At 35.8% G+C, this 20,921-nt stretch overlaps 1 protein-coding gene across 8 annotated transcripts in view; it reads right to left on the minus strand.

Annotated features, from left to right (window-relative positions):
* NAALADL2 (N-acetylated alpha-linked acidic dipeptidase like 2) overlaps positions 1 to 20,921 on the minus strand; it is a 1,576,761-nt gene that overhangs the window by 308,474 nt on the left and 1,247,366 nt on the right. The window lies entirely within an intron of this gene.

The following is a 20,921-nucleotide window of genomic DNA, read 5'->3' on the forward strand; positions in this document are numbered from 1 at the left end:
ACTTTCTTTAGTATTTTAAACTAGAAACTTAAGTTATTCTTAACATCAGCATCTGATATTGAGTTCTTTATACATAAAATATACTTTCAAGATGGCAAACCTATTTTTAAAAAATCAATAGATACATTGGCATGCCTTTTAAATATGTTAAATTGAGTATGGGAAAATAGCTTTTTAGTTTAAAATGGCAATTTTAAACTCATAAAATGGAACTTTGAAAACCTTCCATATCTCAAAGTTTCTGCAAAGGTTTTAAAACCTACTCCCATGGTGTTAACAAAGTATTTTCAGCCTTAAAAGGTGAATTATTACTATTCCTCTAGTATACTCAAGTAGAATTGGCAAACTGAAAAACACACTCTAATTCTGTGAGATTTTTAAACCACATTCTGTTAGATTTTCAAACCACAATCTTGTTATTGAATGTAGAAAAATATAACTTTACATTTGAAATAATTCAAACTGTATTTAAAATATATTTATGAGCTAATGAATCCTTTAAAAATCACTCTGTAACAGTGCAAATGGAAAAGAATAAAGACATTTGTCCTTGTTTTTAGTGTCACTTCTAACTTGTATCCTCATCCATGCCAAACTCTATTTCTTTTCTCTTTCCACTTCCCTGACCAACTTCATCTCCCTGACCAAGAGACACATAAGGCAGAAGACCTATTTCTCTTTTATTTCTCTCCATTTAAGGCTTTTTGATGCAATAAAAACAAGTATGTTATTTTAAAAGTATAAGATATCAATACTTCAGCCACTTTGTTGGGTTTAAATAAAGATCTCAGCCAATAGGAGACTTCACTCATGGTCCAGTGGTTGAGAGTCTGCCCTGGAATGCAGGGGATGTGCGTTTGACCCCTGGGGGAATTAAGATCCCACATCCCTGTAGTAAATAAACTGGTGGACCATGACTAGAGAGCTGGCTTGCTTCAACTACTGAAGGCTGCACCCTCTGGAGCACACATGTCACAACTACTGAGCCCACAACATGACTAGAGAGTCTGCGCACTGTGATGAAAGATCAGGAGGGTCACAACTAAGATTACCCAAGGTGGCCAAATAAATAAATTAAAAAAAAACTCAACTAATAAAATAGTACCTACTTTACGCTATCTTATACCACAATATATTACAGATGAACCCATTTTTTAAATATAAGAATCTAAACAATAAAAGTGAGTGAAGAGTGAAGTCGCTCAGTCATGTCTGACTCTTTGCTATCCCACGGACTGTAGCCTACAAGGCTCCTCTATCCATGGAATTTTCCAGGCAAGGGTAATGAAGTGGGTTGCCATTTCCTTCTCCAGGGGATCTTCCTGACCCAGGGATCGAACCCAGGTCTCCCGTGTTGCAGGCAGATGCTTTAACCTCTGAGTCACCAGGGAAGCCCAAATAAATGATATTAGATTTATTCAAAGGAAAAACATGCTGCCTTGAGGAAATGAAGGTACTTTTGCAAATGGAGAAAACAATCTCTAAGATAAATTTTACATTCCTAATATAAAAGATTAAAAAAGATTATATGTCATTGTCATTTGAGTTTTATTTTTGAAAGTAAAATTTTAAAGAAGTGTATGTATATGCTCTATTTCAGCTGACCCTCTGTACCTGTGGATGTACTTTGCCATTTCATATAAGGGATTCGAGCATCCTCAGATTTTGGTTTGGGATGAGGATGGGGAGGCTGTCATGGAACCCATCCCTGCAGATACTTAGGGACAACTACGTATGCAAATAATATTTGCCTCTGGGGAGAGGTACTGGTGGGAGAAACAGGCTTAGGAGAAAGACTTTTCATTGTCTACCTGTTTATAACTTCTGAATTTTCAATCTGTGATTGAATCATCTGCCCCCCTGCCCAAATTACATGTTCCAAATCCCCTCTGAACTTACGTTCTATGTTCCCAATTCTAAGATTCCTATGATTGTAAGAAATACCAATTTTAAAACAGATTTTCTTGAATAGTATAGGAAAGAAAGAAACTTCTAACAGGCAGCTCACAGTTTCAGAAATGTTAACATTTTATAGAATGTCCATGCCTAGCAAGATGGGATATTTAGAGTTGTATTGCTGGCAACCATTTAATATAAGGTCAATTTAGGATTATCAAAAATGTATGAAGCATTGGGGAGGAGACAAATGACAGTAACTGCCATTTCAGTTTAATAGGGAAGAAAAGGTTCAAATATAGAGGATTTGGGAATAGATACAACAACATGAGGCCCTTGATGGGGTAGGGGGTCACCAAAGTAGGCATTCTAAATAACCAGGAGGATACTGGGAGAGAAAAGAGAGACAAAAGACAGCAGGGAAAACAGAAAAAACTGCATTCATTTAATAATTATGATTTTCTTAAGGACAATTCTTGCTTACGTGGTTTGCGTGTGTTTATATTTTCTAGATACATATCAAACAATGATCAAAATATGTTAAAGACAGATTCTCTCACTTATTACAAGGAGACATTTACAGAAGGATTTGTCATTTACAAACAGACATATTATAGTGAAACCCTGTGAAATGGGTAAAATAAATATTATTATCCCATATTGCAGACTAAAAGCTTTGCTATCCTCTAAAGATGTAAGGATAGCAAATGGAACAACATTCAGGGATTTCTAACTTAGTTTTTATGTTACCTCCCTCCCCCACCTACTCCCATCTCTTGTCCAGTGTCTTTTCCCTCAAGCTTAACTAGGGCAATAAGGAAGGAGTACAGAATCTGTACATAAAACGCTGGTGGCCTGTTGACTAATCAACTAAATAAAAATCACTTTTCAGTTTAAGAGAAATAGCGACTTAAAGTATCAGATTAAAAGACTCCATAGATCCCTTAGTCACTTTGGAATTTCTGTAATGTGTTTGCAGATGGTCACTACAATAGCTAAGCCTATTTCTTCACGAAATACAAACTATATATAGAATGACAACCTCAGAGCTCTTTCAAAAACGGTACTCTGATTATATCTAAACGAAACTGTGCGCATATTGAAAAGGTAAAGCAGAACCATCCAAATTGACCTTTGGCCAACACACGGGATGAAAGCACACTCCTCCTGGGTTCAATTCCTATAGTACTATTAATGATCAAAAGGATCAAAATATAGATTTTATGTCACAGTGAAGGATAACAATTCTGGCTTCACAGTTCTGTTCTATGCTGAGGAATTGGCTGACATAACATAACTTCAGCTATTATTTCACCAGCCTTCTTGAGGTTTGTCTTAAATAGCTTCTCCTAGCCTTACAGGCAATGCTGTTTTAAATAATCCAACGTCAGCATTTTAGTGATATATTCCAGCTGCCAGGCATTAAAAAAAAATAACTGAAAAACCTAACCAGTTTTCAATTCAACATTAACTGTCTCAGGCTGCAAATATGTTTAATGAAATATTTAAACAAAATTATCCACAGACGAAACAATTTAGCAACTTTATTAAAAAAAAAAATCTGACATTTCAAAAAAAGTACAGCCAAAAGCAAGAAAACAGTTGGAAATACTCAGCATATATTTAGCATCCTTCAGTAGACAGCAGGAGAAAGTTTGCAATCCTCTCTATGACCAGGGTTATGGGGCAGCTGTAAGTCAGGTGGGTGCTTTCTGGTTTTTTTAGCGGTAATTCATTTAATTTTAGGAGGACACAGGGAGAAAAAGATGAAAAGTGCAGACTTGGCAAGCAGGAGGGCAAAAGGATGTGGGTGGCAAACCATCACATATTACCATTTCAAGCAAGTGAAGTGCTGAGTGTGAGAAATCAGGAAAAGGAAATAACACCATCAGCAGTACTATGTCTAACACATAGAATACTATTACACATTTTTTCATTTAGTATCATGTATTTTTCATTAAGCATTTTAAATTTTCTTAAATTTTCCCTTAACAAAACTATTATTTTCTTAAAGAATAATTCTTAACAATATATAATGACAAAAATTTTTCTTATGGTTATAGCCTACATAAACTTGTGATACTTTATATTAAAATATAAATTGGATCAAGATAAGTCTGTGAAAGAAAAAATACTTTAAAAATACAATACTTAATTCTCAATTTTGTAATCCCAATGCTGTGATTCCAAAGAAGTCAGCTTTCAGAATTCACCTTGAAAACTCCCTTTTCCCCACATCTGGAACTAAAAGCACTTAGAAATGGAGACTTGATAGGAGACAATGTATCGGAGTTGACATTTAGTAGAGAGACACAAAAAGCACACAAATGACTATTTAGCATGCCCTCCTGCCATCTGTAACCTTGACATCCCACTTGGATGTCAAATAGGTACTTCAAACTTAACTGATCAAAGATTAAATTCTACATTATGCTAAATGAAATAAGCTAGTCACAAATGGACAAATATTTTATGATTCCACTTACATGAGCACTATGGACCAGATTGTCCCCCCAAACACATGTTGAAACCCTAACCCCAAATATGACTGTATTTAGAGATAGGGCCAGTGTGGAATGACAAAAGGTTACATGAGGTCATAAGGGTGGGGCCCTAATAGACTTGGTGACCTTAAGAGAAGAGAGACACCAGAACTTTCTCCACCATAGGAAGACACAGCAAGAAGGTAGCTAGCTGCAAGATAGAAAGAGCGATCTCACCAGGAACCAGCACCTTGACCTTGGACATTTCAGTTTCCAGAACAGTGAGAAGTAAATATGTGTTGTTTCAACCACTCAGTATACAGTATTTTGTTTATAGCTGAATAGCCAGATTAATACAATGAAGGATCTAGGGTAGTCAAATTCATAGAGACAAAAAATAGGACAGTGGTTGCCAGGGACTAGGGGGAGGGGGAAATTGGAGTGTTGTTTAATGGGTACAGAATTTCAGTTTTGTAGGGTAAAAAGCTGTGGAAACTGGTTGCACAACAATATGAATATACTTAACACTACTGAACTATACATCTAAAATAATTGATATGCTAAATATTACGTGCAGTGTATCTCACTATATAATTAAAATTTTAATACTAATATATCAAAGAAAAAAAACTGTAAATTTCCTCTCAAATTAGTTCTTTCCCCAGTGTTCCATATCTCCAAATATGGTTCCAATATTCATCCAGTTGTTCACATCAAATTTTTAGGTTATTCTGTACTATACATCTTCTTTGTCCCTTAAATGTAATCTGCTGCTGCTGCTAAGTCACTTCAGTCGTGTCCGACTCTGTGCGACCCCATAGACGGCAGCCCTAGTGCCTCTCAAATTTTAGCATGCAAGAGATCACCTGGAGAGATTGCTACAACATGGATTGGTGGGCCCCACCCCCACACTTATGACTTAGTAGGTCTGAGAATATTACTCAGCCATAAAAATGAAATAATTTGCAGCATGGATGGACCAAGAGATTATCATACTATGTAAAAAACCCTGGAGAAAGACAAATATCATAAGATATCACAGACGCGGAAAATCCATTTATGGTTTACAAAGGGGAAAAGGAGGAGAGGGCAAAGTTAGGAGTCTGGGATTAACAGATGCACACCACTATATATAAAACAGATAACCAAAAAGAACCTACTGTATAGTATAGGGAACTATATTTAATATGAAAAAGAATTTAAAAAAGAATTTATGTATGTATATATGTGTGTGTTTGTATATGAATCTGAATCACTTTACTGCACAGCTAAAACTAACACAATGTCTTAAAATCGCTATATTTCAATTAAAAAAAATAAAAGTATTCAACCTTGGCTCCTGTCTGAAGGAAAAAAAACAGGAACGTGCATAGATGGGAAGTGTGGGATAAGAGATTTAAGAATTAAAATAAATTACTACTATTATGAAAGCAGATTTTTTTAATATGAAAAAAGTTTACAAGATATTTCTTAAAGTTTAGAGGAACAAAATGTTGATCAAAAATAATAAACTTTACTTCCCAGAGTCCAGAGTCTACATTTTTTTTCTTTTTTGATTATATGCTTGGCATTCAGTGAAATGATGCAAATTTCAAATGGACTAACTGAATGAAATAATTTCATAAAGAAATTGACAGCCTTCTACCTGGAGTACAGTTTCTACTGAAATTGAAAGTATATCCTTTTCTTTTTTTTTAAAGAAAGAAGTATATCCTTTTCTTTTTCTTTAGCTCTTTTTTTAAAGAGCTAATTTTTAAAAGTATATTATCTTATTCTTTAAGGGCTTTATACTTTATACAAGATTTTGACCCATATGCTCTTCATATATTTTCATACCCTTTTGAGGTAATTAGGGAATTAGAACTATCTGATGAATATATTGATATACAAAGAAGTAAGCAATTGCCAAGAATTATATAAGTTTTAAGTCATAGAGACTTGAGTAGAAATCGATTCCTATTACCAGTTGCTTTGGTATTTTTTCCCCCTTCTTCATGACTTGACAAAAGATTTTTATTTGTTTTCTTCATTTTTTATTTTTCTTCCCAAGTGCAGCTTCAGAATGTTTTGCCCTAATCAAAATTTGGGGGCTTTTTGGTGAATGTGTGTTAAGGAGGAAGCAGGAAATGAGCTTTTATCACTACCTACACTTATGCTGTTCTGTTATGATCATGTTAATAAATGCCAAGGTGACTGCTAACCTGGGCCTGTGCCCTTAGCTCTGCTGTCCATTGCCATTGGCTTCAATTGCATCAGGACAACTTTTCTTAGAGATTATTACTCAGAATTTACAAGATATTAAAACAAAAAAAAAAACTGAGAGTTTTTTGTTTTTTTTTTTTTAAGTCAATTCAGTTCAGATCTCAAATATTAACGAGAAGGCGAAATTTTCCATTAACCATCCTGGAGCTCAGAGACTATAAACCTAGCATGACGCTAAAAATTAGGCAATGAGGTACTCCTCTTTCAAATAATATTAAGAATGATTAGTTTTCATCTCTCAGGGTCGTCTACAAGATGTATGCCAGTAAGTAATCACAAAGAATTGCAAAGAGAGGTTAGCAAATAATGTAATAATATGCACCCACTGGTATCTGAAAGAGAGGCAGGGGTCTTCAACTATAGATACTACTAGCTACAAGATTCTTTTATGATAACTGAACACTGTGGGGGATAGATAAATTGCTAAGAGGGTCACTTTGTCAATGAAGTTTGGGTTTTTGTTTCAAATACATGGATGCATTAAATAGTGATGCATTTCCTTGTCCTGACTTAGAACAACTTAAAAAATAAAAATCAAAGAGGAAAACTCTTCCATTCTTTTATGTGGTATACTTTCCTCTCCAATTTTCCACCCTTGAAAGTCTAAAACTCCTTTTCTTTGTCTTGCTAGAAGCCCAAATCCTAACCACTCCTTTGAGTTACTCATCACTAAGTTCTCTCCGGTGTATGTACAATGCACACATTAATACATTTTGTTTGTATTTCTCTCGTTAATCTGTCTTTTGTTCAGTCTAATTTGCAGGGTCCCAGTGAGGAACCTGGGACCTCACTGGGAGTGAGGTAGTAGAAGAAGAAAGAGTAGAAGAAAAGCTTATTTCCCATCTCCTACAAAGGGATCAGTTGATACTAATTTTTTTAAATAGAAACATTCTTGAAAAGAAAAATTAGATATATTTAAAGAGGATTATGCAAAATCCTTATATGATTACAGAATGAGCCTAATTTTTTCAGCTATAATATCAGGTACCATTACCACAGGGGAACAACCTCTCTCATTAAAACATAAAGAGTTCCCAAGGAAATGAATCATATTTTAGAGTTTTGCTTTTTGAGGTAAGTAAAATTTTACAATGTCAAACATTTACAAAAACCTTGAAGTGGAAGTCGTTCAGTCGTGTCTGACTCTTTGCGACCCCATGGACTATACAGTCCACGGAATTCTCTAGGCCAGAATACTGGAGTGGGTAGCCTTTCCCTTTCCAACCCAGGGATCAAACCCAGGTCTCCCGCATTGCAGGCAGATTCTCTACCAGCTGAGCCACAAGGGAAGCCCAAGAATACTGGAGTAGGTAACCTATCCCTTCTCCAGGGGATCTTCCGGATCCAGGAATCAAACCAGGGTATCCTGTATTGCAGGCAGATTCCTTACTAACTGAACTATCAGGGAAGCCTTGCTGCTGCTGCTAAGTTTTAAGCAGCATATAATTAGGAAATAAGCTATGTGGTTCTCTATGTAAATACAACAGCTATACAGAGAAAGAAAAGATACATGTGGGAGATAGCTGTTTGGGAGGATTTCATGGAGAAGCCACAACTCAAGGTCAGATAGAAGGATTTGGAACTCAAGGAAAGTAAAAAGGATCTCAGAAACATTGGGGAGAAACTTTTTTTCAAGGAACTTTAAAATGTTTTCATCCCTCATGACTTGCTTTTGTAGGACATTCTAGCTAAAATATCCTAATTTCAATCATTTGGACTAGAGCCAAGATAATACAGGATTGCAAGGAAATTTCTACTCTTCATATTCTTATATATACATTCATTTTGGAAGTTTGAAAAGCCCCAACTTGTATGTAATTGGTCAGGATATATCCAGAATTTATTAGATTCTTTTTAGGATTTTAGCACATTTATTCAGCATCTGCTACATTAAATAACAACGATTTTGATATTTCTATTTACTTTCTGGGGCCTCAATAACCTTAGCAAACTGAGCTATAAGCATAAATGGGAGGTAATTATTCAGACATAAACCTGGATATTTCATAAGCTGCCAAGATGTTCCATACATTGAATGCTTTGAAAAGCAAGAAAGTAAAAGGAAAGCTTACATCTTTAAGAGTAGATTTAATTTTGTGCCATTTGATTCAGATCATAAAACTTTAAATAATGATAAAATATATAATAAATAAAACCAATTTGTCACTAGCCCATATATTTTAAAGTGCACCTATTTAAAATTAAATAACATTATATTGAACCATATTCCCCACTGAATCAAGCAATTAATTCCAGGAATTTCTGAAATACCATCAGTATATATTTGAATCCTAACCAGTGAAAAATGATACAATGCATTATGTTCATCAATGTATGTTTCTAAATCAATAAAGTGGGAAAAAAAGGAAAATTTAATATATTGTGTAATGCATGCTTCATATCTTATTATACTTTTATTAAATATTTAGCTGTTGACATAGCACAATAAGACTGTACGTTGAGAGCACACATATTAATAGAACATTTCTTTAACAACTTATAAAAAAAGACATGCAGATTTTGACAAGCACATAATATAGTAAATCTCAGTAATATGAAAGCGTAGCTGTATATTTCAACATAAAATGAATGTTCAACGTTTTAAAATAGCAGTAGTGGGAATAAAGTAATTTAATAGGCAGAATTGCCCCTAGCAATTTGCAAACTACTGAAAATTTGCATGTAAAATTTAATACTCTAGTTTCTTTTTCACTAGAGGCTTTATTGAAGAGAGAAGAAAGGAGAAAATATGAAGAAATATGAAGAAATCATGCACTAGTGAGTATATTGTTCTTCTAGAAACTTCAAAGAAAGGAATGACAACACTTTTACCCTGTTGCATTTCCAATGAACTTCATATTTCTACCTAACAAAATTTTCTTAACCATCATTATAATGCTTGCTTTTGTATTACACCTACAAAAAGTTTGGTTATAAACTATTATTCTAATATATATTGTATATTACTGTTTTTATATAGTTGAAAAATTTTGCACAGTTTATATATGCATATACGTTTAAGCCAATAAATGATGCCATGAAAATCACTAGCATAACAATATATGGCCATAAAAATCCCACATTTACCACAAAACAGAATTAGTACACTAGGGTACATCTAGGAAAAGAATACTATCCTATACAGATTTTGTCATATGTACAGTGGTACAGCAGACAATTCATGAAGACAGATAATGCTTCCCAATTTCAATGAGACCCTTAATCCTATGAGTAAAAATTTAAAGACGACAAATTGTTAAAGAAAAATATGAAGCCAGAAAATATTGTCACTTTTATATCTCCAGTTAACCAAAAACAAGGGATCTGACCAGGAATTACAGAAGACAGTGTATTTCTAGTTGCTGTTGTTCTTACTTAGACTAAGTCCTCCCTACACTACAACATTGACACTCCTGCGAAACCCTAGGTTGCTGGGACCTCGTTGTCTCTGCTCCCAGGACAATCACTCCTTAAGTGTCTTTTTCATCCCTAGATGAAGAAACTCATAGCACTTTTTCTGAGTTGCCTGGTTCAGATCATTAAACTTTCAAGTATTTCCCACAGTTAAGCAAAATTCACCACCATCTCACCAAATCCGCCATTAAGTAACAAGAACACACACACACACACATACATATACACACAATATCTCTCCAAATGGATTCTAAGTCCAAATTTTTTTTTTCTCAGATTCAATTCCTAATTATTTCAAATGAAAGCTCCACCAAAAAATCCATTTGAGGAAAGCCTGGAATGCTTTAATATCAACTCTCCTCTGTTTTGAGAAGCCATTGCTATTAAACCAATCCAGTGCTTGTGTTTCTTCCAAGTTATCAAGACAGTATGGTACTGGCACAAAGACAGAAATATAGATCAATGGAACAAAATAGAAAGCCCAGAGATAAATCCACGCACATATGGACACCTTATCTTTGACAAAGGAGGCAAGAATATACAATGGATTAAAGACAATCTCTTTAACAAGTGGTGCTGGGAAATCTGGTCAACCACATGTAAAAGAATGAAACTAGAACACTTTCTAACACCATACACAAAAATAAACTCAAAATGGATTAAAGATCTAAACATAAGACCAGAAACTATAAAACTCCTAGAGGAGAACATAGGCAAAACACTCTCTGACATAATCACAGCAGGATCCTCTATGACCCACCTCCCAGAATATCGGAAATAAAAGCAAAAATAAACAAATGGGACCTAATTAACCTTAAAAGCTTCTGCACATCAAAGGAAACTATCAGCAAGGTGAAAAGACAGCCTTCAGAATGGGAGAAAATAATAGCAAATGAAGCAACTGACAAACAACTCATCTCAAAAATATACAAACAACTCCTACAGCTCAACTCCAGAAAAATAAATGACCCAATCAAAAAATGGGCCAAAGAACTAAATAGTCATTTCTCCAAAGAAGACATACAGATGGCTAACAAACACATGAAAAGATGCTCAACATCACTCATTATCAGAGAAATGCAAATCAAGATCACTATGAGGTACCATTTCACACCAGTCAGAATGGCTGTGATCCAAAAGTCTACAAATAATAAATGTTGGAGAGGGTGTGGAGAAAAGGGAACCCCCTTACACTGTTGGTGGGAATGCAAACTAGTACAGCCACTATGGAGAACAGTGTGGAGATTCCTTAAAAAACTGGAAATAGAACTGCCTTATGATCCAGCAATCCCACTGCTGGGCATACACACTGAGGAAACCAGAAGGAAAGAGACACGTGTACCCCAATGTTCATCACAGCACTGTTTATAATAGCCAGGACATGGAAGCAACCTAGATGCCCATCAGCAGATGAATGGATAAGAAAGCTGTGGTACATATATACAATGGAGTATTACTCAGCCATTAAAAATAATTCATTTGAATCAGTTCTAATGAGGTGGATGAAACTGGAGCCTATTATACAGAGTGAAGTAAGCCAGAAGGAAAAACACCAATACAGTATACTAACACATATATATGGAATTTAGAAAGATGGTAACAATAACCCTGTGTACGAGACAGCAAAAGAAACACTGATGTATGGAACAGTCTTATGGACTCTGTGGGAGAGGGAGAGGGTGGGAAGATTTGGGAGAATGGCATTGAAACATGTAAAATATCATGTATGAAACGAGATGCCAGTCCAGGTTCAATGCACGACACTGGATGCTTGGGGCTAGTGCACTGGGACAACCCAGAGGGATGGTGTGGGGAGGGAGGAGGGAGGAGGGTTCAGGATGGGGAACACATGTATACCTGTGATGGATTCATTTTGATATTTGGCAAAACTAATACAATTATGTAAAGTTTAAAAATAAAATAAAATTAAAAAACAAAACAAAACAAAACAAAAAAGGAGGTGGCACCAGTCAAATGTTTTAGAAATATGAGAGCTTCCCCTAGAATGGCATGTACCCAGAGAGTTAGGCTTAACAGAATGTTTCTGTATTTGTTGCCTTATTTGAAGTTTCTTCTCCAGAGAGACTAAATTAATAACCACTCACAACTAGAGATTCTTGTTCTTTGACCTTATTGTTTATCCCAAATATGTTTCTGAGATCAGAGCGATCTACTCTGTCCAAGAAGATTAAGAACATAATAAAGATCTATCCTAAATTGTCCCAATATAGGGCCTATAATCATATTTTCCTGTCATAAAGAATTAGAGTATCAATCAATAGCTTTAAGATTTGTTCATTTTATCAGTAAAAAAGCTTAGTTATATTCACTGCCATATACAGGACGTATAAGCAATGAACATATTCTATTTGCTTTCATGTTTAGTCACACCTAGCCAAACCATTATTTATTTTGTCTCAGGGACGGGAAGCCTGGTGGGCTGCTGTCTATGGGGTCGCACAGAGTCGGACACGACTGAAGCGACTTAGCAGCAGCAGCAGCAGAATTTACCTACTTCCATATATTTTGAAATAGAAAACTGGTGCCCCTCTTCCCCATTTCTCCCTTTTTCCTAAAGGCAATTTCTATTTGCCTTTTTATATCCAGATTTCCAGGGGAGTCAATTCAGTTAGTGTAGACTAAGTTTATACTAAATGTCCTATTGTGTTTTGCAGAGCCTCCTGAATACTTTTGCAAGATCATGTTGACTGTATGGTTTCTGGCCATTCTGCCCAAATTGTCAAGGGCTATCTGTTGACCTCCCCTCTGACAAAAGCTCATAGCATGATAAAATCAAAAGAAGACTTAGATTTAAATCCATATTGGTGATATTACCTTTAAATAATTATATCAAAAGAGAATATAATTGGGGGAAAATTATCCAATGTTATATAGTGCACAAAATATTTTTATCAGTATAAAGTATTTTATCATGGGCTTGGTAGCTCCATTATTATTGCTTCCATTTTTAACTTTTAAATGAAAGAAAAATAATTTATCTTACAAATATGAATTTTAAATTGCTTAAAAGAAGACATTTAAATTGCTTAAAGCATTACCTGCGCTGTTCAGAGTATATCTCAGTCTCTAAAATGGTATATGAACAGGGAGAACTGGCTCAGTCTGAACCTAGATTAAAATGGAATAGAAAGCCCTAGAGTTGCTTTAATTACTCAGAACTACCCTGTCAAAGTGGGAAACTGCTCTTATCGAAACAATTTAGGCCTGTCTAATGGATTTTCAAGGCTTCAAATGCAAGAGTGCCTTAGGTCCAGACCAGTAATTCTCAACTAATTTTCAAACTCCAATATATTTATTAGTAACAAGAACTCATTAGGCAAAGGGAAAGCTTTTCAAAATCTCCAGAGGGAAAGAACAGGAACAGTACAGGTAGACTTAAAAGTGTCCATCCTACTGTACTTTTAATTAAACCTTTTAAAGCTGGTAAGTTTCTTTCAGTTTTAAGTCACTGACATAGACCCCATAGCTGTGGGAAATATAGTATTAAACAGAGTGCTGTGGCTAACAGGAAACTTTGTTATTTAATGATTTATACCTTTAAGTATTACTGATGAATTCAACTGGAATAATAAGTCCCATTTGGGAGGAAGATTGAAGACAAAGAGTAATCAAAAGAGAAATCTACATTATAATGGAAGAGGGAAGTTAAAAATGCTGGGATATATTTAGATGATACAGAGTTACAATCATTTGTCAAAGACTCAATAAAAATCAAATGTGCTCTACCATAAAACCTTCTTCAAATTAGACATATTAGCTGTGTAAAATAAATATTATCTAACATGGGAAAAATAGATAGCTATAATGTATCAAAAAGAAGCTATACTCTAATTTGTGTCAGCTATTTATGTAGAAGCAAATATAATAATTTACCTTAGAAAACCCAAAAGTGTAAAATAAAATTTTCTTTACAGATGACAGTTCTAAAATTTCAAAACATACTAGAAGCATGTTTAAAAAAAAGTCCCAATCTCATTCACTCTAAGGAATGTATATAGGACATGATATTCCACTGAAAGAAAATTACATGCTTAATTTTGGCAAGAGGGTTGTGTTTAGGTCATTTGGGAGTGTTCTTAAAAGTTTTTTCCAATTAAAACTTTCTCTGTCATTGCCAGCTCTGCATCTTTGGGTGGAGTGCTAATAAAAATATTTCCTAGCATTAACTTCAATATTAAAATGCATCATAAGAAGATAATTTATAATTCATATCAATAAAAAACGCATGCTAAGTTGCTTCAGTCTTATCTGACTCTGTGACCCCATGGACGGTAGCTTGCCAGCCTCGTCTGTCCATGGGATTCTCCGGACAGGAAAGAATACTGGAGCGGGTTGCCATGTCCTTCTCCAGGGGATCTTCCTGACCCAGGGACTGAACCCACTTCTCTTTCATCTCCTGCATTGGCAGGCGGGTTCTTTATCACTACTGCCACCTAAGTGAAGTGAGTGAAGTCGCTCAGTCGTGTCCGACTCTTTGCGACCCCATGGACCGTAGCCTACCAGGCTCCTCTGTCCATGGGATTTTCCAGGCAATAGTTCTGGAGTGGATTGCCATTTCCTTCTTCAGAGGATCTTCCCAACCCAGGGATCGAACCAGGGTCTCCAGCATTGTAGACAGACGCTTTACCGTCTGAGCGCCACCTGCTGCTAAGTCACTTCAGTCGTGTCCGACTCTGTGTGACCCCATAGACATCAACCCACCAGGCTCTCCTGCCCCTGGGATTCTCCAGGCAAGAACACTGGAGTGGGTTGCCATTTCCTTCTCCAATGCATGAAAGTGAAAAAGTGAAAGTGAAGTCGCTCAGTTGTGTCCAACTCTTAGTGAGCCCATGGACTGCAGCCTACCAGGCTCCTCCATCCATGGGATTTTCCAGGCAAGAGTACTGGAGTGGGGTGCCATTGCCTTCTCTGGAGCGCCACCTAGGAAGCCTCCAAATGTAAGCTATTATAATTGGTATTGTTAACAAAAGTAAAATCAAATACCTGATACATAATTTCTCTCATGAAAAAAAAAAAAAATCCATATCTCTGTCACACAAAGAGACATAATTTAGAGCTTCAAATGGATCCTAGTAGTTCACAAAGCTCCATATCACACTTTGCCCTACATTTAATAACTTCCCAGAGAAATCATTACACATCTTAAAAGACACTAGGAGAGAAAAAGGATGATTCATGGGGTAATAGTAATCAATGGATTTCTTTAGATTACACGCCAAGTATTCAAGGGTTCAAAAATGTTAAAGAGCCCATTAGTTTTCCTATATTAATCAGAAAATAAGGACAATCGCTTATTTAGCACCTTCCGTTTCTCAAAATGTGCTCGTTATTATCTCTATTGAATGTTACAATAATTTACAATCTATAAGTCTTGAAAACTTAAGTTCTTTGAGGGCTGTCTCTATACTGTCAACACTTAACATGAAATAGATATTCAATAAATGTATGAAAAGATAATTAGCTCTAATTATGAATATTAGTTTACAAGAAGAATGAGAAATCAAATGTTCTACGCATTATGGCTAATAGTGCATCAGAGATTTCAAATTCATATTCTCTGATTCTCTGCAAAGAACTGTACTGTCACTGAAAGCAGAAAAGGAATTTACTGCTATTAAGACAAATTAGATAAGGAGCCATAGTGAACAATTAAATTGTATAAGGACAAATGTATAATAAATTCATACATAGAAATAGCATACACATGGAATATTTACAATGCTAAAAATAATTTCAGGAATAGATTTAATACCTATAGTAGCACATAAATTAAATATAAATAAATTATAATGTCAGTTAAAGGAAAATAATCCAATGGTTAGTTATGTAAGTAGAACATTCACATCAGAATACAGGGAAAAAAAAAAAATCTACAATGTGGAAGGGGGTTAAAAAACGATCTCCAAAATGTTCATGTATTGAATACCAAAAATCCATTTAAGCTCTACTGTAAATTTTTTTAAAAGATATTAATTCAAAAGGAGAGCAGAACTCAATTATCCTAGATTGTTAGAAATCCAGATAGCTAGCAGTTTGGGGGAACACAGTGCAAGTATTCCCTTGCCTAGGATGTATTGGGAGTAACAAGCAGTATAAATGTTAAAATCACCCTATGAGCCATTGAGTCCATTAATTTCCATCTATGAGTCACTACCAACTTATCCTTTAAAACTATAGTAAAATATTACTCCCTCAATGAGCATTAATCACATCTTCCTTTGTACATTTATTCTTTCTTTAGACTTCTCACCACATTGTACCAATACCAAATCATTATGGAGTGTTAGCCTTGAAAACCACAACAAGGACTGTTCATATCTGAATCTCCAGTGTCTAGCACTGTGCACTCTCCTTGGTAGGCACTTATAACAATCATTTGCCATGCTATTCAAATATTCCAAAGACATCTGTGAAGCCTTCCCTATCCATCTAGCTGGAAGCATTACTCAGCAGATCACAGTGCCTTAGAACTTAAACCACCAGTCACCGCCACCCAGCTGTCTCCTTCACTTAAATCTCTCTGTGCTCTTATTACAATTACTATATCTGTGTTTCATTTGCCTTGGGCTTCCCTTGTAGCTCAGCTGGTAAAAAATCTGCTTGCAATACGGGAAACCTGGGTTCAATCCCTGGCTTGGGAAGATCCCCTGGAGAAGGGAGAGGCTACCCACTCCAGTATTCTGCCCTGGAGAATTCCATGGACTGTATAGACCATGGGGTCGCAAAGAGTCAGACACAACTGAGTGACTTTCACTTTCACTTTCTTTTCGTAATCTGCCTTACCAAAGTACCATCCACTTGAGTGCAGAGGCCTGTGTTATTTCTGTTTGTATCCTATGCAGCAGAAATTGCTGTCTTACAGACAGTAGGTGCATGGTACAGATTTTGTTAAATTCACCAGTAAATATATAATGTAAGAGTTAATACATGAAATAAGGTTTGAAAATGCAACAACTAAATAACTACGCTTAAATATCAAAGAGGTAAATCTTTTATGTCCATATCTATCAGAACTCTGATGTATTCAGAACACTAACATTCTTGTTTATATAAGTTGGCATTTAATAGCTTGGTTCAACTTTTATTAAGCTAACAAGCCCTAGAATGCAAAATACACGTTAAAATACAAACTGAGGCTTGCTGGCATCAGGACAGCATGACAATAAATATTTAGCATTACAGTAACAGAGAATGTTTTGCATGCCAGATTCAATGCTTTTAGCAGTTTATCTCTTATTAAACAACCAAAGAAGCCACAAAATTATTCAAGCTGGAAAGTATCTGCAAACACTAGCAACAATGTGGAATAACTTATAAGAAAAATATAATAGGAAAAGCAAACATAGAAACTGTGGAAATCATTCAGGTCTTGACAAGAATGAAATGTCTTCACTTTTAGGTATCTGAAATTTTAAGAAATTTCCCATCACTATTAAATATGTAACATCTGGGATACAAATCTAATACTTGAACTTGACCAATAAGTACTACCAGTAAATGGCTTCTCTAGGACTGTTCTTATCATTGGACTTGATTAGGGGATATCCTTTTAATTCTGGACTTTTGCTACTTACTAGCTGAGTGAGATTATATAAGTCATATAAGCCCTCTGAACTGTTTTCTGCCAAATCAGAATAATGATGCATCTTTGGCTTCTCTCATAATGGTGTTAAAGAATCTAGTTGGCATATGGAAACGTCTTAAATATTTTTATTTGACATGCAGATATTTTAAAATATTATTATTGACATTATGACTATTACTGGTAATAGGAAAATCACCCTACCTAAAATAATCTTCATGTTGCTTGTAAGTGTGTCCTTGGATATTAATTTGTTTGGAGGTAAGGCTTGCCAGAGATAACTTGACTGAACACTAAGTCATGTAAGTGTCTTGGATGGGGACCAAGCAAAAAGCTAATTTCAGAAGATGGACAGACTAGAGTATAGGCAAAATTGACGTGGCTAGATGAGCACTGGCTAGATGATACACTGGAGTTGATAAGGACATGATTACAAAGGGGAATAAAAAAGGTATTCAAGGGTGTAAAAATTTTAAAAAAGGGATAAAAGAGGAAGAGAAAACAAAGAAAAGGAGGGTATTGGAAGTTTATATCATAGAGAAACATGAAATACAGTTCTGATTCCTTCTAATTCCAAGTGGAGAATAAGACAGTATACAAATAGCTTCTATGGAAAGAAAGTAATAGCATATCATGTAATTATTGTAGAGGTTCAATAGTTTGGTGTCTATGTGTGCTAGAAAAGGGAGATAAGAAAGATCCCTTGAAGAAGGTAAGGAAAGGTTATTTTTGAGAATGACGTCCACCTGTGTTCACATGTCCTAACAATTAAAACTCAGAACTGAGGGCATTTGTGTCAACATGGCTTAACTATTGGCTACAGAAAATTCTTACCAGGAGGATAAGGCTGTAAGCCAGTAAGTTAACATTACTTCAGGAATTTTCTGCTAATCAATTTATTGAGACAAATAATTTGCTCATTAGGGTAAAGAGCATGTTCAGCAAAAATAAGCTCTTCATAGGTTTATTAATGCCTTCACTTGGTTTTTTCTAGCAATCCACAAGTTATTCCAGCTTATCCAATGTCAACCATTTCTGCACTTGAAAGACCTATTCTCACTCACGGGAGCCCAAACTGAAAATGATGAACTTTATCTAAACCGTATCCTCCCAATCTTTTCTGGAAATCCTCCCAATCTTTTCTGGAAATCATCCCTGACCATTTTTTAATTAAAAAGAGGTGGCAAGAATACACAGAAGAAGTATAGAAAAAGATCTTCATCACCTAGATAATCACAATGGTGTGATCACTCACCTAAAGCCAGAAATCCTGGTATACAAAGTCAAGTGGACCTTAGGAAGGATCACTAGAAACAAAGCTAGTGGAAGTAATGAAATTCCAGTTGAGCTATTTCAAATTCTAAAACATGCTGCTGTGAAAGTGCTGCACTCAATATGTCATCAAATTTCGAGAACTCAGCAGTGGCTACAGGACTGGAAAAGGTCAATTTTCATTCCAATCCCAAGGAAAGGCAATGCCAAAGAATGTTCAAAGTACTGCACAATTGTACTCATCTCACACTAGCAAAGTAATCCTCAAAATTCTCCAAGCCAGGCTTCAATAGTACATGAATCGTGAACTTCCAGATGTTCAAGCTGGATTTAGGAAAGGCAGAGAAACCAGAGATCAAATTGCCCACATTCATTGATCATCTAAAAAGCAAGAGAGTTGCAGAAAAAATCTACTTCTGTTTTATTGACTATGCCAAAGATTTTGACTGTGTGGATCACAACAGACTGTAGAAAATTCTTCAAGAGATGGGAATACCAGACCACCTGACTTGCCTTCTGAGAAATCTATTGCAGGTCAAGAAGCAAGAGTTAGAACCAGACATGGAAAAACAGACTGGTTCCAAATAGGGAAAGGAGTTTGTCAAGGCTGTATATTGTCACCCTGCTTATTTAACTTATCCAGAGTACATCATGTGAAATGCTGGCCTCAGTGAAGCACAAGCTGGAATCAAGATTGCTGGAAGAAATATCAATAACCTCAGATATGCAGATGACACCACCCTTGTGAAAGAAAGTGAAGAAGAACTAAAGAGCCTCTTGATGAAAGTGACAGAGGAGAGTGAAAAGGTTGGCTTAAAACTTGACATTCAAAAAATGAAGATCATGGCCTCTGTCCCCATCACTTCATGGCAAATAGATGGGGAAACAATGGAAAGAGTGAGAAACTTTACTTTCTTTGGCTCCAAAATCACTGCAGATGGTAATTGCAGCCATGAAATTAAAAGAAATGTGCTCCTTGGAAGAAAAGCTATGGCAAACCTAGACATATTAAAAAGCAGAGACATTACTTTGTCAACAAAGGTTCATCTAGTCAAAGGTATGGTTTGTCTAGTAGTCATGTATGGATGTGAGAGTTGAACTATAAAGAAAGCTGGGCACCGAAGAATTGATGCTTTTGTACTGTGGTGTTGGAGAAGACTGTTGAGAGTCCCTTGGACTGCAAGGAGATCCAACCAGTTCATCCTAAAGGAAATCAATCCTGACTATTCATTCATTGGAAGGACTGATGTTGAAATTGAAACTCTAATACTTTGGCCATCTGATGTGAAGAAATGACTCATTGGAAAAGATCCTGGTGCTGGTGAAGATAGAAGGCAGGAGGAGAAGGGGATGACAGAGGATGAAATGGTTGGATGGCATCACCAACTTGATGGACATGGGTTTGAGCAAGCTCTGGGAATTCATGATGGTGTGCTTCAGTCCACAGGGTTGCAAAGAGTAGGACACAATAGAGCCACTGAACTGAACTGCACTGAACCCTTTTAACTGTGTTCTGAGGAAGGACTAATCACAAAGGACTGCCCTGCAATCAGGTATTCAGAGATCCCACTGCCTCCACCCTTCTTCATGATTCCCTCTTCATTTGCTGCTATAAAAACCTCAGGTTTTCTCCTTCTTCTTTAACATATTCTTTGTTAATAAAAGTTATCCATATTGCAACACCTAAATAAAACTGTCTCCTTAATTTATTGATGGCTTTTGTGTTTAACATCCCAAACCCTATAAACATCCTCCTCTGATCTCACATTCTGCAACACTGTTAACAGTCAAGGTAGTACTTTTTTCTCACCGTGGAGGTCTAATAAACTGAGTTTTGTTTCATCCACAATCATCCTTGTATTTCTGTGATTTAGCTGCCAACCTGGCTAAGGTAAGCCTTCAAAGATACAAGAGGGTTTGAGTTCACAGTGATATACGATAGGGGGAGAGGTGAGAAGGCAGAGGGAAAGGGAAGTAGAAGGTAGATAAAA

The sequence above is a fragment of the Bos javanicus genome, chromosome 1, assembly GCF_032452875.1.
Source record: "Bos javanicus breed banteng chromosome 1, ARS-OSU_banteng_1.0, whole genome shotgun sequence".
NCBI lineage: Eukaryota > Metazoa > Chordata > Mammalia > Artiodactyla > Bovidae > Bos > Bos javanicus.